We start from the raw sequence: 25,818 nt of genomic DNA on the forward strand, positions 1-25,818 counted from the left end.
ATATATATTCATGCAAGAGAGTTTAATTGTTATGTAAAGAATGATACATGTGGTAGATTTTAATGACCAAAGAATTGAATAGAGAGACAAAAAAAGGGGGGCTAAATTTGTTACAAAAATTCAACAAATTAGAGAATGATAAGAAAATAAATGATGCCAAGTTTTCTATTATATTTTACTTGAAATTTTGAGTAGTATAATAATTTTTTTACAAGTATTTAAAATTTTATATATATATATATATATATATATATATATATATATATATATATATATATATATATATATATATATATATATATATATATATATAGATTGATTGATTGAATATAAATGATACTTAGATTGGTATAAGAACTTTAGGAAAAGGTTGCATACTCAATATATAATTCATATTTGCAGACAAATTTTGGCTTCCTATATAATTCTCTTAAAGGTAATTTATAAATTTGGATTCAAAATTTTAAATAAATTATAATGGAAACATGATAATTTAAACATAATTTCAACAATTATATTATAGCAAAGTTTTAATAAATTCGTAAATTAAATATAAAAAAATTATTTAAAAAATGTTGGAGAGTAAACATATTTTTTTGGAAGGCTAGACAAATATGACACAAGGAAAAAATCACCCTTGCATTCTTATGAAACCAAGATATATACTAATAAATATGTACCATAAATAAGAATGGACTAATTTTTAGTTTCATTTATGTGGTTGTTAATTAATGAACTATGGATAAATGCAACAATAAGAGCAGAGGAGATCAACAATCTTTCAATTGTTCTTTATAAAACATGCCAAAAGATAATATCAAAAAATATAATTAGATATTAAAGTATACATATTGTACCGAGTGGCAATCTACATCCCAGTATAAGGGATATGATAAGTTATTAGATGTTAGATGTAATTATTCTCTCAACGGGGCCTTTTTTGTCCCTTCGGGAAACATATTCTGTGTGTAGCCTTTAGCTACATATGTGATGGTTTCACTCAATGAATTGTAACATTGATGTGTATAGTTTCATATTAATATATCCATGGATATAGATAATATATACTATGATTAAAAAAGTAGAATATCCTTGTTAAGATATAGAAAAGTTGTTAATTATTGTATGGAAAGATAGTAACTAGTTAACTATTACTTTCATGGATACTACCATGTTTGATTTCACAAAGAATAATACAAAACACAATTATATGAGGGGTGTAAAACATTTGGGAAACTCATGATATTTGAATCAAGTGTCAATGAACTATGTGTTAACATAAGATATCTATCTGCCAATAGTAAAAGTTGTAGAAGGCAGAAGTATACCATATATATGTATGTTCCATACATAAAATTGTAGATCAATGACAATACTAAACCATGCATATTGGTCTAGATTATGCAAGGTATAGAATATTTTAGCTAATGAAACACATTTCTCAATCCCTTGCTTCAAACTGGTCATAAATCTAGTTTAATCAAAATATGGCCAAATTTTAATTGGTACCATATCTTTAGAAGATTAATTTTGTGTTCAAATGTATTTATTTTAGTACATTATAATATAATACCAAAGATAAAAATTTATTTTTTTCCTCTTCTCTAGAACAATTGAATTCTCACATTTTCAATGCGTTGATTAAGGTTAGGTAAAGAAAATATTTTTGGTTAATTAAGTTGTTATTTGAGTTATAATTTTTATGATTTACTTTCTATCTGAATGTCTAGAATATTCTAGAAGATATAATTTGAAAACAACAAATACAATGGTTAATTAAAAATAGACAATTTTATCTGAAGTTTCATAACAACTTTCGCATTTTTCTCACCATTTAATGCCCTAGTAAATAGAAATAGGAGGAATATTTGTTCTTATTTATTAACATTATTTATATTATTTATATGATAATATGTTATTTCCAATTATATTCAATGTTATATCAATTAATTTTAAATTTTAGGAGACACAAATTCATTTTTTATAAACATTCATACTTCACTTATAATACATCTTCTATAAAAACTACCATAGATACATCATAAATCCAAATCTATCAAGTGAAGAGAGGGATCAATTTATGAATTTGTAAACCCTTCCTCAAGTTTTTCACTCACAAGAACAATTTGGACCTCAAAATATTTGATCCCTATGACCGCATGCTAGATATGGAATTAAGATAGATATAGGTTGGTTAAAGTGCAAAATAAATTACGTTGTATGTTCCCTAAACTTTTTGTGGAAATAAAGTCCAAAAAAACATTTTCCAAAAGAAATGTTAAATGTGAAAAATATACTCGTTGAAAATGAATCAATATCATTAAACAATATTTGTAATATATTCATTTTAAAATTTTCAAATAAATATAATTCAAAATCAAATCTTAAATGATTATTTACAAAAAAAAAGTCCTAAATATGTTTGCTCAAATATCACTGAGCGTGAAATAATTAAAAAGAAAAATATTTCTCCACATATTCCTCCATAGACTCACAAGTGCTGACCCAGATAAATTTTTAGAAAGTAAATGAAATAAAATCCTAATTTAAAATAAACAAATTTCTAATCAAAGATACACACTATAGGCATTTCATGGTGTATACGTATATCAATGGCCTAGAGATTCATTAACTAAGTCATACCACTCCTCTACCAAATAATTAGACTTACTAAACTACATAAGTTTAAATAAACTAGATCAAATGAAATTGAACCGAAGTATATAAAAAATTATAATACCATATATATCTACCAAGAGTATCATGTTTCTCAAACAAACTCTCCTGCCCCCTGCTCCTCAATCACTTGCCCTCTCCTCTCCTACTCTCTCCTCTATCTGTGACTCTCCCTCTCTCTCATTCTCAGAATCTTAGTGGTAAAATTCATGTTATGTTGAGTGAATCATGAAATCTTAATCCCTTTGATATAGCCTAGACTATTTTGGTTTCTCGAAATTTAGATATCTTACCATAGATGGATGAATTTTCTTGGTATATGTGTAGAGGTGTACTTTGGCCCTAAAATAATCTAGATTTGGGAAGATATCATATGTTGAATTATCATCTACATTACATGCATTATGTCGATAATGGGATCTTAACATGCACTAGTAATTAAGACACTTACCCTAGGACCACACAAACACATGTCAGATTCTAAGATGTTGAGTGGCTATATTGAGGGATTATTTCTTGGAGAGTGTAATACATGAAGTTTGTTTTAAATTAAAATATGCTAAGAAGCATAAATATTGTAGCCTTCTTTAGAGAGCATAGAACCATGTAATGAGGGGTAATTGAAATGTGAGCCTTAGCTTGGAGACCCCACCACTTTGTAGTTGGCTTGCAACCACCACATGATGCTTGTGCATCTTTAACAAATTACGATTGTTGTGGACAAACCTTAATAGATATATTACGTTTTTGTGCACTTTGTTCATTTTATATTATTTTTGGCATAACTCACCTATGTTATAAAATGAGGAGAGTGTCCTCATTCTTGAAACTTAGTCAATAGATAATCCATGTCTTCTTTTTGTAATCATATTGTAGTCCTTTTATTTTGTGATGTAAGAGTTAAAAATTGTCTAGATTATAGGCACTAGGGTTTGTGTGAGATAAAATTAAGAGAAGTATTGCAGCACTAACATTGACATGTTGCAAGACCTAAGGTTTGTGAGATAAATCCTTAGAAAACAACCACAACATTTGATGCTAATGGAGATTGTGTCATGTAAGTTTTGATAAATATCCTTTAGGACTTCTTTTATGAAATAAAATGTTCCAACCATGCATTTACCTCTATGGTTCTAGGTTGTAATGGATCGTTTGATGCATCTAGGATAGCTAAGATAGATTCCTTGACATTGTATTGTATCTTAGTTTATGTTGTAATGTGAAGTGTACCCTTGTTGTCTAAAATTGTGTGTTGTATTCCTAAGGATGACACCTAATTTCTAATTTATAGTAGACAAATTGGGTACTTGGAAATTAAGAGTGATGTGAGGCAGGGTTGGGGCGAAGAAGCCATATGAGCTTCCAACATCACATGAAACTTAATATTCATTTTATTAGGCATGGTAAATCCCATTATCACATTCAACAACAATTTTTTCAAGATCACATTCATTCATTTTTAAATTTTACCATTTTATGTTGAAAAAAATGTTTTGAAGGATTTAAATTCACACTCAAATATATCTTGCAAATAGTAGTATCTACTTTTAGAGACCTCTGGATGTCTATCGCTTCTAGAAGAAACATTATTAACCTGAAATACTTCAAAAATCCTAATATTAGATTTTTTCATCTTTTAATACAACATTTTGATGTGGAATCTATGGCCACTACACCACATAGCCTCATAGTGTTTTAATTTCATAATGTCACACATGTTAGAAAATGCATTCTCAACTGATAAAAATAATTATACCTATAATTTATGAAAATTAAGAAAAAAATCACCAAATAAATCAATATAATATTAAAAAAACTTAAATATCTTGCATGGATGCACTACCTTGCTTATGTTCATTGACCAATGTAGTCACACCATGCCATGGTAAGTTACCATAAATTGATTTTTTCCATCGTTCAATCCATACCATCATCCAATCAATGTTGCTTTCATTGTATAAATGTAATGCATCCCTCTCTCATCCAAATATATTAAAATAATAAAATTAACATCTAATCAGTTACGAGAGTATAGCTTCATAATAATAGATTATGTAGAAAGAACAAAAATTAAATAAGTAAGAAGTAGATAGAAAAAATTGTCAAATGTGTTTTAAATCTCCACCATCTACTTACATGTCACATTCCTAATTCCATATTTCCTTGGTAGAGGCTCCCCTTAAGATGGTAGATATTTAAATCAGTAATTAATATACAAATATACATGGGAGTTATACAGATCTATAAACACCCATTGGGGTTGAAAAAACATCATGAAGTGAGGCTCAGAGAGGTGCCTGCCACTAATTCAACCTTAATTATAATTAAGGGTGGGTGGCCTAACACCACTCAAGCATGGAAGAACATGTGAATTTATGCTAATTGTTGAAAGGATTTTTTATTACATGGAACAAGATGATGGGGGTAGTAATAGCTACATTGATAAAATGAGCATTAATATGGGAAATAATACCTTCTATAATGACTTCTATGATGTTCTAAGATGGGAAAGTTGCCCTGGTATAACGTGAGTCTAGGATCATTCCAAGCTTGTCGAGTCAAAGCACCACTTTGACTCTTTTAAAATAAATTTCCTTGTGGTTTTACAATGCTAGGTGGTAGAAAAAATATTGCTCTTGGTCAAATGGTACACACTAGAGAAACAATGAAATGTGCTAGGAAATCTTCTACATAGAGTGGTATATCTATGGTTTATACATCATGAAGTTAACTATCTATGTATTGATGTCATCGACACTATGTTAGTCTCTATGTGGGTTAGGACCTACCATAATTCACCATTCTTGGCCTTATTCTTAATTAACTGTGGACATTGGTTCTTTCATTTTCTTTATCCACATTAAGGTTGTTTACAAGGTTTTGGATTATTTCAAGGTTTATTTTTTTATGATGGGGCTAATTGTACTAGTTGGTGGACTAAAATAAACAAGTTCATCCATCAACATTAGGTTTTCCTTGTTTTAGAAGGACCTCAATTTCTAGTGTTTTTATGGAGGGTTAGATGTGTTTATACTCTCATATTGCAAATTTTAGCCCTGACTCCCTATATATTTCTACGATCTACATATTTGGGTTATGGGTGTATTCTATCTAGGTGTATTGATGTTTGTTTTCATGGCAATAGTTTTTTGGCTTGTAGGAGGTATTGTTATAGAGATTGGAGTGCAATGCTTCATCAATGATGTAGATCTATAAGTGGAATTCCACAAAGGATTAAATAAGAAATACAACTTGTGGGAGATTCAGGGAATCATGAGATGCTGGACCCCATTCTATCCCACACCCTTGGAATTGAGGACTTAGTTCCTCCCAATATAATCTTATTAGTAAATTGAGACTTAACACCAAACCTGTGTAGAAACTCAACAAAGACTGACATGAAGACAGGAATAAAACTATTAGTTTCGTTAATGATTTGGAAAGAAACCATTCACATATGTTTGATTGATTGGCTAGCATGGAAATGGGACAATGTCTCCTATAACATAAATTGGATCACTTGGAAAGGATACTGCCTATATGAATAAGCATGTTCACTGTGAGATTAAGTTGCCTCCATCACTACGAACTAGACTGGAGTATCCTGCCACTGTAAATTCATATGATTTGGAATGGTAGTTAGTCAGCAAGTGAAAGCGGAACATCAACATCCCACTTGGTTACCACCCCTTGCCTATTCCTGAATGGAAGTGGGAAACAATCACGTTGGGCTTTATTATAGGTCTGCCCAGAACCAAAAAGAAAAATGACCCTATTATCTTTGTAGTTTACAAATTAAGGAAGACCTTTCATTTTATACCAATGAAATCCACCTATAAATCTATTCAAATTTCTTGTATATTTATGAAATAAATATTCAAGCTACATGGGATACCCAAAGTGGTAGTCTTTAATCAGGATGTAAATTTTACATCTTCATTTTGGAAGAATATTTTCTCTAGTTTGGGTACACAAATTGAATTTAGCATAGCCTATCACCCTCAAACTGATGGACAGACTAAGGAATCCAACTAGGTGTTGGAAGATATGTTAAGAATGTTTGTGATGCAACATTCAAGTAAATGGGAGGATTACCTCCATCTGGTTGATTTTTATTATAGCAATGGATACCATGACTCCTTAGGGATGATCCAATTTGAGGTACTGTATGGGAGGAAATGTAGGATACCCATGGACTAGGGCAACCCTGTCAACAAATTGGCATTAGGTCCTGATATGCTAACCGAAATGGAGCAAACAGTTGAAAAGGTTGGTCATAATTTGAAGGCTTCTTAGTATAGGAAAAAAGCTTATATAGATAAGAAAATAACCTACACAGAGTTTAAGGAAGGGGATCATGTATATTTACAAATGAAGACAAGGAAAAGCACTCTATAGTGGAGCAGATGTGTTAAATTAGCACCTTGCTACTGCAGTGCCTTTCAAATATTGGAATGAATTGGGCGAGTAGCATACAAACTTTTTCTAGCAAGCCATATCCACATTCACAAAGTCTTTCATTTCTCTCTACTAAAAATGTATGTTTACTATTCTAAGCATATAATTAACTAGGACAATGCACACGTAATTTAAGTAGTGAATTAAATTCTTGTGCATACGTATATGTATATATGTATGTATCAAGTTTCAAAATAAAATGATAATAATTAATCATGGTGGGCAAGTCGAACCGGAAGGAGAATTCCTAGAAGATCCTCTTCGTATTCTCAATCAGAGAGAAACAACATTACAGAGATGAGTCATCACCCAGGTTAAAGTGCAATGGAAGCACTTTGGCCAAGAGGAGGCTACCTTGGAAGATGAGGATGTTATCTATAAGGCTTATCCTACTTTATTTTTATGAGTTATAATGAACACTGGGGACGGTGTTCCTCATAAGAAGGGGAATATGTAACACCTTGAATGGCATGGACATGTTATTGTATTGATTATTGTTTTACTTCTATATTTCATTATCATATTTTGTTCCAATAGAAAAATTAAGGAAATCATGACTGACTTTTCCAAGTGACTTTAAAATGATATGTTAAATAAAAAAATATATTTCTAGAAACAAAAACTTCATTACATAAACCTCCTAAGATAGTTATTGGTTGTTACACACCCTTTCCCGCAGGAGGAGAAAATCGAGAGGGCCTTGGGGGATAAATGAATCAGGAAAGAAAAGGAATGGGATTGAGAAGGAAAGAGATGCCAAGTAATATAGAGAACCTCATTTAGCTAGGTGAAACAAGCCAGTGGGAGCCTTGAACACAACTCGAGAAGGTTTCAAAGTTACTCAATCCACCCGGTGTATACCAGTGTCTAGAGAAGAAGAGCTCAGGGGAGGCTTTAGACATCATAGCCAGACTCATGGTTGGATGGAGAGATCTTCTAAGGAACAAAAAATTTAACAAAATGAAAGGAAACATATAAGTATCTAAGTATTTTCTTAGAATTTATTCAATTTCTTTATGTAGGTTGTGAATATGGGATAAAGATCACATTGAGAGAATTATTCTACCTTTTATTCTTAAAGAGAACAAAAATTGTAGAACATGACTCTAGACAGACCATGAAAACCAAGTCATTCATGAACTTGAAGTTTTGTTTTATTTTTACAGCCTATTCCTCTACTAGAATTTATAGATGTATAGATTATAGGCTTTGAGAGAAATCTACAGGTGTCTTAAACTGAAATAGAAAATACATGTATGATAATGATGAATTAAACTACAATAGAAGAATCCCATTTTGTTTAATCTGAAATAATGAATATATGTATCATAACCAGGAAGTAAACATTAGTATAATAATTCCATTTTTTTTTAAAGACACTAAAAGGTGATACCCCAAGTTAAATGATAGAAGGAATAAATTACCGGGTTGGTCCACACCCACAGCTGAATATAATCAATATTAAACACCGGGACAAAGTTATCTAAATACATTTCTTTTTTCATAATCAAGGAAATTGGGAAAATAAAAACAATTTCATTTAACCTGGAAAAAAGGTTTAACAGAATATGAGTTGTTCAAGGAAATATATCACAACATGTCAACTAGTATTCCTTAGGTATTCGACAGTGACACACATTAAAATATTCTCAGGGAGAGTTCTATTCTAACACTAGAATCATATAGTTGAGAATAATATAAATTTTAAACAGTCACCATAACTCAACATAATTAGTTTATACAACAAATCTGGGTGCTTATTCCCTAAACCAAACTCCAAACATTACTCGAAATACCCATCCATGCTATGAAAATAAAATCATAAATAATAATGCATAATGAAACTAAAATAGAGAAGTTAAAAACAAATGAATCAAATGAAACCCAAATATTTTTTCCTTCTTATTTAAAATTTTTAATAATCCATTGAAACAAAGTAAAACTCCTATTTCTCCTTTCCAATTTTGTGGAAACTAAAAAGGAAAAATGAAAAAAAAATTAAAGCTTCCACAAATGCAAGAAAACATTAATGTTAGAGTATATTGGTCTGACCAAAAATTGACTCTCTCTGCACAGGAGAGTCAGGCCATAAAAATCCATTAGCAAAGATGAGATATGCTAGCTCAAAAATCTCATTCTATAACATCAACTAACAATAGTACGTGGAAGTTTTCTAGACTTAATATAATGAAAAAATCGGAAACACTTATAACAATACTACTCTAAATAATAAATAAATGGAACAAATAAAAGAATATATAGCGAAAAAAAAACTAAAAAGCACATGCAAATTCCAAAGAATTTTACTTTTAAATCTTTATTGAGGATTTATAAATCCATACCTTGGCCAAATAAACACCACTACAAATAATGGAGAAAGGCTTTAGCCATAGGGAATTACCGAGGCCCAAGAGAAAGGTTTCATCTAAATCTAAATAGGCAAATGAATAGATGTTATAAGCTTTAAAAAAGTGTTCAACCCACATAAGCTAGTGTAATGGTTGTATCCACTTTAAAAATGTGTTCAACCCACATAAGCTATTGTAATGGTTGTATCCATGTGTAAGTAGAAGGCTTTGAAAATCCTCTTTTTTTTTTTTTTTTTATGTTTTTTGATGTGGTTTCATAACAAATCCCCTTTAACTTTTGGGCATTCTTTATTTGCTCACTATTGTTGTTAGTTTTTATTTTTTTCTTCTTTTCATAAATTTTTAAAAAATGTTCACTTTTTCTTTTTTATTTTCTGAAGTTTTTAAGTGGTTTTATAAAAACTCGTCCATTGGGTTCCAAGCATTCTTCATTTTCTCACTATTGTTTTTAGTTTTAGTTTTAGTTTTGTTTTACTTTTTTTTGAGATTTTATTTATTTTTAAATAAATATATAATTATTTAAATGTCTGTTTAATTAACCTTGATTTTATTTAATAGAATTTATGAGTTTAGTGTTTGGTTTTTGTAATTTAACATTTATCAAATAAAATAAAAAAGTAAGATATTAAAATATAGGTTATAAATATTTAAAAACTAAACATTAAAACCTATTTAATATTATTTTCTAGTAATATAATAATAATTATTATTTGTTAATTTGTATTATTATTATATTAATAATCTTAATATTGATATATTGTATATCATAATTTTTAATTTTATTTGACATAAAGCATATTTACTAATATCTTTAGCAGTAAAATGTCAAATAGATGTTATTATTTTACTTAAAAATAAACAAACACCCAATAAAAATTGTCATACTAGTGAATTTTTTTTATTTTTATTCATTTAATATTTTCTTTTAACAATCGTCTCAAATCATGGTTATCATTGACCCTTTTAGTTAACTCATTTAAAACACACTTTAACTAATTGACATTTTAAATACTCACACAAGTAAACCTGAGCCTTAGATTTTATATCATTTACCCTATTTAGTCCTACGACTTTCCTTCTTCACATGAATATACTTATATATATTATTACTTTGTGTTTTTAACAATATCCCACTTGAAAGTATTCATGTGTATCACTTACAAAAAATATTTTCTATATAGTTCTTATCAAACCACACAACTAAGTTGATACTTTATAAGATTTGAAATTTAAACACTTATGAAATTTTCCGACAACCTAATGACATTTTGAGTGAATATATGACAAACCATCTCCATGGTAGAATACATAATATAAATTTGATTTATATAACACTTTGTTGTAGAATTTTTCTTGTTACATGTGGTCTACCTATCACTCAACACATATAAATATATATGTCAATGGTTTTGATGCACTTATACATACATCCCACTTGTTGGCGATGTTGATTAATGACTAATATCATGTTGATTCTACCTATGTGATGCATCTAATTTAGATGGGGTTTATTTAAATAATGGATCTACTTGCTTTGAGGATCTCGAATGATTTGGTGATCAAAATTATTTCTTCATATTGGATAGTATAGATTTTATGGCAAGGACATTAGGGAAACTACCCTACCTAACCCTACCATCTTTGTCTCATTTTTTGTTTTCTTTGATGGCTATATATAGCTCTCCTCTGTTGCCTCCACTCCTTTTTAATTATCACTTCAACTCAGAAAAAATTCATCATTATACCTTTAAATTCTTCAGGATTATGTGCAAAAAATTACAAGGGAAACCATAAAGTACAATATGAATTTCTTTCTAATAAGATCCATGTAAGTAGTCATGATATGACCTTCATGGAATATTCATAAATTTTTCAAAATATAATTCAAGAATAGAGGTTGTATACTTTATGATTCTGTGGAAAAAATCCCTCCAACCTTAAGATGTAAAAATTATTTTAAACGAAACATGTAGGGCATGATATTTTCTATGTCATGACAGTAAGGATGCCATACTAGAACATTTACAAATTTAACCTAGAACAAAATAAAGTCACTTAGAACCTAAATAATACTTATTAGAGTGTCAGAAGGATGTTAAAGACAATGAATGTGAAACCCTTGAACCAAGATGGAATTTTGAAATGCCTATATACCTACAAGAGATTATTACAAGATAATTAGTAAACACATTCTCTTGTGACTGCATAAAGGAATGAAGAAAAACATATATATATTTTTAGGGATGTTGGTTATACCTTTAAGAAGAATGTAGAGGAAGGACACACTACCCATGTGACCACCTCATAGATGATTAGAGATAAGGTTATAGAGAAAAGAGAAATGAAAACACTTAATTTGTAGTGATAACAACTAAGGGTTTGAGGTTTTACCTTGCAACTCCATTGGAAACACTTAAATATTACTTCCCTTAGTAATGGTTGTATTAAATGTGGAAAAAGATTGAATCATGCAACCCTCCTTCCATAAAGAGAACTTGACACTCATATCAATGCATAGAAAAAGGATTAGGAATTCAACAAAAGTAATCAAGTCTCGCTACTTGACTCAATGCATATTTTCCATATCTAAAGGGGTTCTTCTAATGTCCTTTTAAAACAATTTGTCATCCTATTCAAGGATGTTCCCCATAATTTATATTCATGTGTTGACTCAACAAGTTTCATTCATGGTAACTTCAATCTTGTTCAATAAATGCATCATTGTTATTGCCATATTTGCAAAGAAAAAGTTGGTAGTTGATTGTCACTTTCCTCAATGAGTGTTCAATATTGTTCATAAGTGTGACAAAAGTTTTATTGTCTTTTATCCTCATCAGGAATCCAATTTCATGAACATAGTTATGCAGCAACTTTATTACGTACTACTCAAGGCAGTTTAAACACAAATCACACTTATCATGCTGAAACTAGTGTACTACGTAAATCAATATGTGAATGGTTAAACTCATACCTGAGTTAATGCTCACAGGTGGCATACCTAAATTTCTTTTTTGCTTACCAATCCCTAAAGGCGCCAGTGCTGCAACCTTTAGCTCTGATACCACTTGTCACATACCCCGGTAACCTCACATGTAAAAGTAGGGAGTTAGAAATTTTTTTATACAAATTACCCACAAGTAATTATCCAATTTTCAACTCCACAATTCCTCATTAACCATTATATATAGTTTTCATTAGTACATCACGTAAATTGTAATAAAAGACAATAAGATGCATAACCATTAACCACCATAGTGGTAGTGTAATAACATAAACTGTCACATGAATCCTTGCATCCATTTCATGATTTTCTTAACCATATTAATTAATCTCATACTTGGACATTATGGTTATGCCATCAAATATTTAACCATCAACATCAAGGATTCATCATCATCAAACTGACACAAAAGGCAATCACACCATTGAACACCAATTCACCCTGGAAACCCCGTAGGGTGAAAACCAGCAAACGTTTAATCTTGTTATTAAACGCTCGTGAGGGATTTCACCCCTCACTCAATGGCTTATAAGGGATTCCGTCCCTTAACCATTGTTATAAAATTATTACAATGAATTATCATTAAGTTGACACATAACTAGCTGAAAGCTAATACAGTTTCCATGTAATCTTTTACTTACATACCGCCACATGCAACATTCCTTGTGGCATGATTGTTCTAGCAATGTACGATCCTGCAACTTGTACTCATCTGCATGGACCGTTAATCCTCTTCCTGCCACAACATTAAACATCACTTTTCTTTGGCTCCAACCACCATCGCTTCCTGTCAATGTTATCATCAAGCAGCTTTGGCAACAAGATTAGATACCATATTAATCAATCAATAATCAACCTCTAAAAGAGATCTTTTAACATCTACTCATATGCATGAGCAAGCATGACATACTATTTAACTAGTACATACACCCAAGTAAATATTGTTTTACCGCCACAATGCTTATTTACACTAATGCATAATTCCCTTTATGAGTTCTAACTCATTAGTTCTACTAACATGTATAACACATTCGTTATATCTTTATGCATGTAATAAACTATTATTTCCATGCTTATGAACACAAGTTCTTTTCACATAGTTATTTTTCGAGAACTCAACATATTCTCTCTAACATACAAAGAACATAACTCCATATCACAATGACTATTCCTTGTTCATACCATTGCTTATCATATTAGCCCTTCTTTAATGTATGCAACACATATTCCCTTCACTAGAATACTACCATCATTTCATGCAACAAACCACATACTTCTTTCCTAAAGAAATTCAGTATAATCCTCATTTCTCTATCTTCCTATATGAGGGTTTTTGGTCATGCCTTTTGGCCTTACCAATGCACCTTCAACACTTCAAGGTTTGATGAATTCCATTTTCAAAACTTTCCTTAGAAAATTTGTGTCAGTATTTTCTGATGATATACTAATCTACAACAAGTCTTGGAAGGATCATGTTGAACACGTTGACAGGGTGCTATAACTATTGGAGGAGAAACAATTATATGCAAAAATATCCAAATGTTTCTTTGGAGTACAATAGGTGGATATGGGTCATATTGTATCTCATGAAGGAGTTAAGGTAGACCCTAGCAAAATTAAAGCCATTAAGGAATGGAAAATCCCTACATCCATAAAGCATCTGCAAGGATTTCTCGGGTTGACAGTGTATTATCCCAAGTTTGTTAAGAATTATGGGAGAATAGCAGCACCTCTAACAACATTATTGAAGAAAGATGCATTTTCATGGACTCCATAAGCAACAAAGGCCTTCGAACATCTTAAAGAGGAAATGTGCCAAGCACCGGTCTTAGCTACACTAGACTTCACAAAAACCTTTATTGTGGAATTTGATGCTTCAGGAAATGGAATTGGTGTTGTTTTAATGCAAGATGAAAGACCATTGCTTTTGAAAGTCTTCCAATCAAGGGAAAGTTTTTACACAAAGCTATTTATGAGAAGGAAATGTTGGCAATACTCCATGCACTTAAGAAATTGTGACCCTACCTAATGGGAAGACACTTCAAGGTAAAAACGGATCATGATAGCCTTAAATAATTTTTAGAACAAAGATTATCCTCTGAAGAGAAACAAAAGTGGGTCACAAAGATGTTAGGTTATGACTTTGAAATCATCTACAAAAAAGGGAAGCAAAATGTGGTGGCAGATGCACTCTCAAGAAAGGATGATGATGTGGAAGCATTATTGTGCGCCATTTCTATTATCAAACAAGATTGGATAAATGAAGCAAGGGAGGAATGGAAGAATGACGAAGAAGTGTGGGCACTTATTCGAAAGTTACAACAAGATTCCAGTACGTCTGATGCATTTAGCTGGCAAAATGATTCGTTATGGTATAAATATCGCTTATACCTCTGTAAGAATTCCCAACTAAAACAAAAGTTTCTTATGGAATTGCACAATTCTCCCTTAGGAGGGCACTCAGAATTTTTAAAAACTTACCATAGGGTTAAGAAGGAATTTTTTTGGAATGGCCTTAAATCGGATATTCAAAAATTTGTGGCAGAATGTTTGGTTTGCCAACAAAATAAAGTTGAAACAATTAAAACATTGGGTCTATTTGTTGTTGGGAAAAGTATCTATTCAGAACGCCCCTATCCCACTCTAAGGTGTGACAGTGCCTTAGCAACAAACAAGGAAAACTACTTTCGTATTCTTCTTTATGAAATGTAAACGAAGAGGAAGGATGTAACTAACCTGTGTCTTGCGCTAGTTTGTTGATCCAATCGCTCTCCTCTTTGTTTGCTTCCCACTGCCTGCTCTCTTACTTGTCCAGCTTCACCAAGTTCCTACAAGATCACAGAAGAGGAAAACTACACAAAGACATAGATTTACATTCATAAAAAGCTTAGGATCAGATTTAAGCTAAACATCCAAATATAACAAAGCATCATTGATACACAGCATGTAGAAGAAACTCAAATAGTTTTATTGATATAATAAGAAAGTCCAAGAGGAGATACAACCAAGTGAGTCCCGATCCAACATCTACCTCCCAGCAAAGGAATCCCTTCCTCACCTCCAACAAAGCATAAATCACCCAATGCACTAATCTCAATCTCAAAACCAACAGCAATTCTCTGCAAAGTACAAAATTCCAGCCCCTTGGATCTCTGGGATGTGGGATCCATATATAGATGTATGCAAAGAGGATGAGTCAACTTATGTTTTGACTTGTGGTTTCTCTCTATCAGTTCTTGCTTACACTTGGAGGCTGAGAGCCTCTTACTCATCACTGGTCAAATTCAGTGAAACAAGTGTCATTGGAGAAGATTCTGGAAGCTTCCATTGCCTTTCCACCTCGTTGAATGACTTTTCCATTTGTCATTTCCCGCTCAACGCACCCTGGTAGTGCATTCAAGTGCATTGCAACACACCTAGACAGTGTATTTGGGTGCTTTGCAACGCAGGCAGCTAGTGGAGCATCTGAATTGATCCTGATTTGACTGGTTTTGAGCAGTTTCTGGTGGAGAACTTCTGCGAGAAGTTGTCATTGGTTGACCTTGTTTATTTAGGAGCTGGAACAACATCTTTAGGGACTTAGGATCCCTTGGTTTATGGACATTTCATGCTTATAGCTGTAAGGCACAAAAATGTCTATAACAGTTGCCCCCTAAAGTATGAGGCCGTTTATCGGGTGAAATGCTTTATTAGGAGGATCCGAAGTTCTTTCAATGCCGAGAGGAGACCTGTAATAAGATACAATACAATACATCATATTCATACTATTTTCATGATCTAGCTGAGGCGGGCATTCCCATGATCAACTTTATAAATTCATTTTTATGTACATAGGACAGACAATCGTCTAATGGTAGATTGATGATTCTGATGAAGTCATCATCCTTTTGGTAGGATGATTATCTATGCTGCAATGCTGTACATGTCAATGTTTTTATTTTTCGTGAATATATATCGCAGCCTGGATGGATGAAACTAGATCCGGGGTCTTCATTCTCGTCCGATCTTCACTCTAAGTACAAGTCGATCCATGTGATAAATGTTTTGAAGTCGAACATGGAAAGACATCGCTTGATTACCAGCCAATGATGTAAACTGTTAACAAGCGCGAGAGGAATCACCGATAATGATAATGACCCTCAAGGTACTGCAGTACAATTCACGTGGTGTGAATAAAGGACTTGGCGTCGAACACCATGCAAAATCTTTCGGTCGAAGGTCATTGATGTATACCTGTCGCCGGAAGTGACAAACTTGCCATTGAGGCATGCAAGCTTCAAAGTACTTGTTGGCATTATGATTCAAGTGTTGTCCTTGATGGCAACTAACTCAGAGGTTGGTACAGGTGCTCAGAGGTTGGTACAGGTGATGGCAACTTAATCAGAGGACAGATCTTAGTACAGCATGCCAAGGAAGTTCATACACGCAGGTTCGTTAAGCCCAAGTCGCGTGTACACGCAGGTTGGCTTCAGCAAAAGCGCGTGTATGTGGAAAAGTACCTTTGGTCCATGGCGGTTAGTCCTTGGAAGTTGTGCCTATGGTTTCGGACCATTGTGTCTCGACGGGCGTGTCGATCCCTAGTTTTGAAGTTGATGGTATTGTGTTACTATGGTTTTGGACCGTGGTATTGTGAAGGGCCTAAGGCTATATAAGGAGAAGATCATTAGGCCAAAAGATGCGAGTATGAGTGATAAAGATCTGAGGAAGTGTGAGATCCAAGTGCTGGTTATGGGTTGGTGATCTGAACCAAGGTTTCACTCATGTGGAGGATGATGAATGATGGAACGAGATCTCAAGGGTTGGAATGATTATCTTCATATGGTTTGACTCTGGATAGACTAGATCTACTGACGCATGTTTATTATTATGATCTGGGTATGTTTTGATGTCTGATATAGCTACAGAGTTTTAAGGTTGAATTTACAGATCTGTACGCGGGTTGGTTTTGGTAAAAGAGCGTATACACGCAGGTTTGGTTCATCCAAGTCGCGTATACAATGTGAAGTATGATATTTGAATATGGAGCTGGATCTGGTTATTGCTATGTTGTCTGGTTGTTGTTGACAGGGTTACAGTGATTCAGAATTGGGTGTTTCAGTGATTGATGATGCAGGTTGTACTACAATGATGATTGTCTTATGGATCCAGTATGAAAATGTATGAAACGTGGTCCCGGGTAGATCGTAGGCCGGCACCTACGTACTGGTAAACATATCAGCCAGTACAAGAGCTAGGGGGTTGTAGCTCCCTTCCACTAGCAGCTGGAAAACGAGTAAAGAAGCATTCTGTAGGTAGGCACCTACGTACTAGTAAATGGATCGGCTAGTACAAAAGCTAAGAGGGTTGTAGCCCTCTGCAGGTTGTAGCCTGCGTGCTGGTAAAGGACTGCACCAGTACATTGTAAAAGAAGTTTCTCATTAAAGAAGAAAGAGACAAATTGCAGCAGGTGGTTTTCACCCACATTGGGTTTCCACCTTATATCATGGTGTTCATGTGTGTGGCTTTGGTGTGATGATCTGTTCTGTTATACTGCACCTGTTTACTGTTAATATGCTTAATAATATTCTGATGCATTTACTGAAGATAAGATTAACTGAATCATAAGATCTCTGCATATACGCTAGTTGCTTTAGACACAGTCGCGTGTACACGCGGGTTCACTTAACTGAAGTCGCGTATATGTTTCTGAGCATGAAATTGAAAAGCTTTTACTGATCTGATAATACTGATTCACCCCCCCCCCTTCTCAGTATTATTTCCAACAATTGGTATCGGAGCAGGTCCTTCAGAGAAGCTTGATCGCTTGAAGGAGATTCGTAGAACAATGGGGAAGAAAGCACGTCAGAAGAAGAAGACAGCTCAAAGGAACAATGACAACCTGTCGTTGAGTGGAAGCAAGTATTCAGATCCTGAAGCACCTCAGATTGAAGATGGACAAGCAAATGAAGCATCAGATCAAATCATAGATCAACAAGATCTACCTAGCAAAAGGGAGAATGCCCTCAAAGAAGAAATCATCAGATTAGAAGATCAGTTGGAATGTGCCTCCAGAATTCGAGAAATGCTGCTAGCACTGAATAAAGAGCAAGAAAACGAGATCCTCAAACTAAGGCATCAGTTGGATGAAGGAAGGAAAGCTAAAGAGACCTTGAAGAAGCAATGTCTTGAAAAAGAAGAACAACATCAAGTTGAGGTAAATATCTTGAAAAGCAAATTAGAAGAAAAGGATAAGCTTTTACGATTTCAAGATAGCTCTAAAGTCTTGGATGATATTCTTAGTAGTCAAAGATCTCCTGCTATCAAGACTGGTCTTGGTTTTCATGAATATGTTGAAGGTGAATCTAGTTCACAAATTGAGGCAAGAAAGTCTAATGAGAAATCTGAAATGCCCAACAAGGAACAACCAAGAAAAGAAATTCCTCAAGGAAGATTCTCTACTCCTAACTATGGACGTGATAGACGATTATTTCCTCCACTGAATAATGTTGAATGTTATGTATGTCATAATCTTGGACATGTTGCAGCCATATGTAGAAGAAGAAGGTTTCAAGACCATCATGCAGAAAGATCATCACATTCAAGGTACTTTAATGGATATTGCTTTTCTTGCAATATGTTTGGCCACAAAGCTGTTGATTGCTACAGGAGGAATATGAAACATGTAAGATGCTATGCATGTAACAAGTTTGGACATAAAGCAAGATATTTCAGGAACAAAGCTCATGATAAGAAGAAATCATCAACATGCTTGAAGATATGGAAGAAGAAGGAAGTTCAGTCAGAAAAATATGGCACAGCACAGGGTACCCAGCACAGCACAGACATAACAGACTCAGGGGGAGCTGAAGGTGTAAAACTTCAGTGTTCTAATTCTCATACGCAAGTTTCATGAAGGAAAGGCACGTATATACGCGAGTTTAACACTGCAAAGTCGCGTATATGTCAGTTTGTGAAAAAGCAGTGGGGACAGACTCAAAAAAAAGGGGTCTGATATAATCCAGTCCAATATATGCTCTATTGGTTAACAGTTACAATCTGCTGAGGATGTCTGGAAATGTCTTGATACTTATGGCACAGGCTCAGGGGGAGCATATACTTCAAATAATGTATTGTTGGCATTATGGTTAGAAGTTGTTGATAAAGTCTATGAAGCTAAATGATACATCTTACTGTTTAGGAATGGTATTGCAGGCTGATGCTTATGGTACAAATCATGATGCTACTGGTGGCTTTCATAAGTCTTGGTCTAGATATTTCATCACTATGTCATGTATCTTTTTTATGATGTCAAGGTCATGTAACGGCCTATGTTGGTTTCCCCACTATGCCTGGGATGAATGATGAAATGTTCATGTATTATCATGTATCTCCACATGGTTAGGTGGATGAGTCAATATTGGTATATCCCCACTAGGTTGGGTGATGAATGTATGTTGAGTCTTTTGGTGATAGGAAGGTCTTCTATGATGTATAAGTCTTTGTTCTTCTTGAAGAACATCTTTTGCAGATCTTGCCTACAGTCAAGGGGAGCATGAACAACACAATTCAGCAAGAGCAGGATGGATAGATTGGTACACTTTGGCATACACAAAGGGGGAGCACATTTGGAGATTTCAGCAGGTACTCAGGGGGAGTATGGACAACAGAAGGTATACCAAAGAAGAGAATATCTTGGTCCACCCTTTGCCCTTGATGTCAAAGGGGGAGAGTGACTTGGTGTGGTGGTTGCCATCAAGTCCAAAGGGGGAGATTGTTGGCATTATGATTCAAGTGTTGTCCTTGATGGCAACTCACTCAGAGGTTGGTACAGGTGCTCAGAGGTTGGTACAGGTGATGGCAACTTAATCAGAGGACAGATCTTAGTACAGCATGCCAAGGAAGTTCATACACGCAGGTTCATTAAGCCCAAGTCGCGTGTACACGCAGGTTGGCTTCAGCAAAAGCGCGTGTATGTGGAAAAGTACCTTTGGTCCATGTCGGTTAGTCCTTGGAAGTTGTGCCTATGGTTTCGGACCATTGTGTCTCGATGGGCGTGTCGATCCCTAGTTTTGAAGTTGATGGTATTGTGTTACTATGGTTTTGGCCCGTGGTATTGTGAAGGGCCTAAGGCTATATAAGGAGAAGATCATTAGGCCAAAAGATGCGAGTATGAGTGATAAAGATCTGAGGAAGTGTGAGATCCAAGTGCTGGTTATGGGTTGGTGATCTGAACCAAGGTTTCGCTCATGTGGAGGATGATGAATGATGGAACGAGATATCAAGGGTTGGAATGATTATCTTCATATGGTTTGACTCTGGATAGACTAGATCTACTGACGCATGTTTATTATTATGATCTGGGTATGTTTTGATGTCTGATATAGCTACAGAGTTTTAAGGTTGAATTTACAGATCTGTACGCGGGTTGGTTTTGGTAAAAGAGCATATACACGCAGGTTTGGTTCATCCAAGTCGCGTATACAATGTGAAGTATGATATTTGAATATGGAGCTGGATCTGGTTATTGCTATGTTGTCTGGTTGTTGTTGACAGGGTTACAGTGATTCAGAATTGGGTGTTTCAGTGATTGATGATGCAGGTTGTACTACAATGATGATTGTCTTATGGATGCAGTATGAAAATGTATGAAACGTGGTCCCGGGTAGATCGTAGGCCGGCACCTATGTACTGGTAAACATATCAGCCAGTACAAGAGCTAGGGGGTTGTAGCTCCCTTCCACTAGCAGCTGGAAAACGAGTAAAGAAGCATTCTGTAGGTAGGCACCTACGTACTAGTAAATGGATCGGCTAGTACAAAAGCTAAGAGGGTTGTAGCCCTCTGCAGGTTGTAGCCTGCGTGCTGGTAAAGGACTGCACCAGTACATTGTAAAAGAAGTTTCTCATTAAAGAAGAAAGAGACAAATTGCAGCAGGTGGTTTTCACCCACATTGGGTTTCCACCTTATATCATGGTGTTCATGTGTGTGGCTTTGGTGTGATGATCTGTTCTGTTATACTGCACCTGTTTACTGTTAATATGCTTAATAATATTCTGATGCATTTACTGAAGATAAGATTAACTGAATCATAAGATCTCTGCATATACGCTAGTTGCTTTAGACACAGTCGCGTGTACACGCGGGTTCACTTAACTGAAGTCGCGTATATGTTTCTGAGCATGAAATTGAAAAGGTTTTACTGATCTGATAATACTGATTCACCCCCCCCCTCTCAGTATTATTTCCAACAATTGGTATCGGAGCAGGTCCTTCAGAGAAGCTTGATCGCTTGAAGGAGATTCGTAGAACAATGGGGAAGAAAGCACGTCAGAAGAAGAAGACAGCTCAAAGGAACAATGACAACCTGTCGTTGAGTGGAAGCAAGTATTCAGATCCTGAAGCACCTCAGATTGAAGATGGACAAGCAAATGAAGCATCAGATCAAATCATAGATCAACAAGATCTACCTAGCAAAAGGGAGAATGCCCTCAAAGAAGAAATCATCAGATTAGAAGATCAGTTGGAATGTGCCTCCAGAATTCGAGAAATGCTGCTAGCACTGAATAAAGAGCAAGAAAACGAGATCCTCAAACTAAGGCATCAGTTGGATGAAGGAAGGAAAGCTGAAGAGACCTTGAAGAAGCAATGTCTTGAAAAAGAAGAACAACATCAAGTTGAGGTAAATATCTTGAAAAGCAAATTAGAAGAAAAGGATAAGCTTTTACGATTTCAAGATAGCTCTAAAGTCTTGGATGATATTCTTAGTAGTCAAAGATCTCCTGCTATCAAGACTGGTCTTGGTTTTCATGAATATGTTGAAGGTGAATCTAGTTCACAAAGTGAGGCAAGAAAGTCTAATGAGAAATCTGAAATGCCCAACAAGGAACAACCAAGAAAAGAAATTCCTCAAGGAAGATTCTCTACTCCTAACTATGGACGTGATAGACGATTATTTCCTCCACTGAATAATGTTGAATGTTATGTATGTCATAATCTTGGACATGTTGCAGCCATATGTAGAAGAAGAAGGTTTCAAGACCATCATGCAGAAAGATCATCACATTCAAGGTACTTTAATGGATATTGCTTTTCTTGCAATATGTTTGGCCACAAAGCTGCTGATTGCTACAGAAGGAATATGAAACATGTAAGATGCTATGCATGTAACAAGTTTGGACATAAAGCAAGATATTTCAGGAACAAAGCTCATGATAAGAAGAAATCATCAACATGCTTGAAGATATGGAAGAAGAAGGAAGTTCAGTCAGAAAAATATGGCACAGCACAGGGTACCCAGCACAGCACAGACATAACAGACTCAGGGGGAGCTGAAGGTGTAAAACTTCAGTGTTCTAATTCTCATACGCAAGTTTCATGAAGGAAAGGCGCGTATATACGCGAGTTTCACACTGCAAAGTCGCGTATATGTCAGTTTGTGAAAAAGCAGTGGGGACAGACTCAAAAAAAAGGGGTCTGATATAATCCAGTCCAATATATGCTCTATTGGTTAACAGTTACAGTCTGCTGAGGATGTCTGGAAATGTCTTGATACTTATGGCACAGGCTCAGGGGGAGCATATACTTCAAATAATGTATTGTTGGCATTATGGTTAGAAGTTGCTGATAAAGTCTATGAAGCTAAATGATACATCTTACTGTTTAGGAATGGTATTGCAGGCTGATGCTTATGGTACAAATCATGATGCTGATGGTGGCTTTCATAAGTCTTGGTCTAGATATTTCATCACTATGTCATGTATCTCTTTTATGATGTCAAGGTCATGTAACGGCCTATGTTGGTTTCCCCACTATGCCTGGGATGAATGATGAAATGTTCATGTATTATCATGTATCTCCACATGGTTAGGTGGATGAGTCAATATTGGTATATCCCCACTAGGTTGGGTGATGAATGTATGTTGAGTCTTTTGGTGATAGGAAGGTCTTCTATGATGTATAAGTCTTTGTTCTTCTTGAAGAACATCTTTTGCAGATCTTGCCTACAGTCAAGGGGAGCATGAACAACACAATTCAGCAAGAGCAGGATGGATAGATTGGTACACTTTGGCATACACAAAGGGGGAGCACATTTGGAGATTTCAGCAGGTACTCAGGGGGAGTATGGACAGCAGAAGGTATACCAAAGAAGAGAATATCTTGGTCCACCCTTTGCCCTTGATGTCAAAGGGGGAGAGTGACTTGGTGTGGTGGTTGCCATCAAGTCCAAAGGGGGAGATTGTTGGCATTATGATTCAAGTGTTGTCCTTGATGGCAACTCACTCAGAGGTTGGTACAGGTGCTCAGAGGTTGGTACAGGTGATGGCAACTTAATCAGAGGACAGATCTTAGTACAACATGCCAAGGAAGTTCATACACGCAGGTTCGTTAAGCCCAAGTCGCGTGTACACGCATGTTGGCTTCAGCAAAAGCACGTGTATGTGGAAAAGTACCTTTGGTCCATGGCGGTTAGTCCTTGGAAGTTGTGCCTATGGTTTCGGACCATTGTGTCTCGACGGGCGTGTCGATCCCTAGTTTTGAAGTTGATGGTATTGTGTTACTATGGTTTTGGCCCGTGGTATTGTGAAGGGCCTAAGGCTATATAAGGAGAAGATCATTAGGCCAAAAGATGCGAGTATGAGTGATAAAGATCTGAGGAAGTGTGAGATCCAAGTGCTGGTTATGGGTTGGTGATCTGAACCAAGGTTTCACTCATGTGGAGGATGATGAATGATGGAACGAGATCTCAAGGGTTGGAATGATTATCTTCATATGGTTTGACTCTGGATAGACTAGATCTACTGACGCATGTTTATTATTATGATCTGGGTATGTTTTGATGTCTGATATAGCTACAGAGTTTTAAGGTTGAATTTACAGATCTGTACGCGGGTTGGTTTTGGTAAAAGAGCGTATACACGCAGGTTTGGTTCATCCAAGTCGCGTATACAATGTGAAGTATGATATTTGAATATGGAGCTGGATCTGGTTATTGCTATGTTGTCTGGTTGTTGTTGACAGGGTTACAGTGATTCAGAATTGGGTGTTTCAGTGATTGATGATGCAGGTTGTACTACAATGATGATTGTCTTATGGATCCAGTATGAAAATGTATGAAACGTGGTCCCGGGTAGATCGTAGGTCGGCACCTACGTACTGGTAAACATATCAGCCAGTACAAGAGCTAGGGGGTTGTAGCTCCCTTCCACTAGCAGCTGGAAAACGAGTAAAGAAGCATTCTGTAGGTAGGCACCTACGTACTAGTAAATGGATCGGCTAGTACAAAAGCTAAGAGGGTTGTAGCCCTCTGCAGGTTGTAGCCTGCGTGCTGGTAAAGGACTGCACCAGTACATTGTAAAAGAAGTTTCTCATTAAAGAAGAAAGAGACAAATTGCAGCAGGTGGTTTTCACCCACATTGGGTTTCCACCTTATATCATGGTGTTCATGTGTGTGGCTTTGGTGTGATGATCTGTTCTGTTATACTGCACCTGTTTACTGTTAATATGCTTAATAATATTCTGATGCATTTACTGAAGATAAGATTAACTGAATCATAAGATCTCTGCATATACGCTAGTTGCTTTAGACACAGTCACGTGTACATGCGGGTTCACTTAACTGAAGTCGCGTATATGTTTCTGAGCATGAAATTGAAAAGCTTTTACTGATCTGATAATACTGATTCACCCCCCCCCCTCTCAGTATTATTTCCAGGAATTGGTATCGGAGCAGGTCCTTCAGAGAAGCTTGATCGCTTGAAGGAGATTCGTAGAACAATGGGGAAGAAAGCACGTCAGAAGAAGAAGACAGCTCAAAGGAACAATGACAACCTGTCGTTGAGTGGAAGCAAGTATTCAGATCCTGAAGCACCTCAGATTGAAGATGGACAAGCAAATGAAGCATCAGATCAAATCATAGATCAACAAGATCTACCTAGCAAAAGGGAGAATGCCCTCAAAGAAGAAATCATCAGATTAGAAGATCAGTTGGAATGTGCCTCCAGAATTCGAGAAATGCTGCTAGCACTGAATAAAGAGAAAGAAAACGAGATCCTCAAACTAAGGCATCAGTTGGATGAAGGAAGGAAAGCTGAAGAGACCTTGAAGAAGCAATGTCTTGAAAAGAAGAACAACATCAAGTTGAGGTAAATATCTTGAAAAGCAAATTAGAAGAAAAGGATAAGCTTTTACGATTTCAAGATAGCTCTAAAGTCTTGGATGATATTATTTGTAGTCAAAGATCTCCTGCTATCAAGACTGGTCTTGTTTTCATGAATATGTTGAAGGTGAATCTAGTTCACAAAGTGAGGCAAGAAATTCTAATGAGAAATCTGAAATGC

The sequence above is a fragment of the Pinus tabuliformis genome, chromosome 9, assembly GCF_031772625.1.
Source record: "Pinus tabuliformis cultivar Carrire ecotype Pingquan chromosome 9, CPIR1, whole genome shotgun sequence".
Lineage (NCBI taxonomy): Eukaryota > Viridiplantae > Streptophyta > Pinopsida > Pinales > Pinaceae > Pinus > Pinus tabuliformis.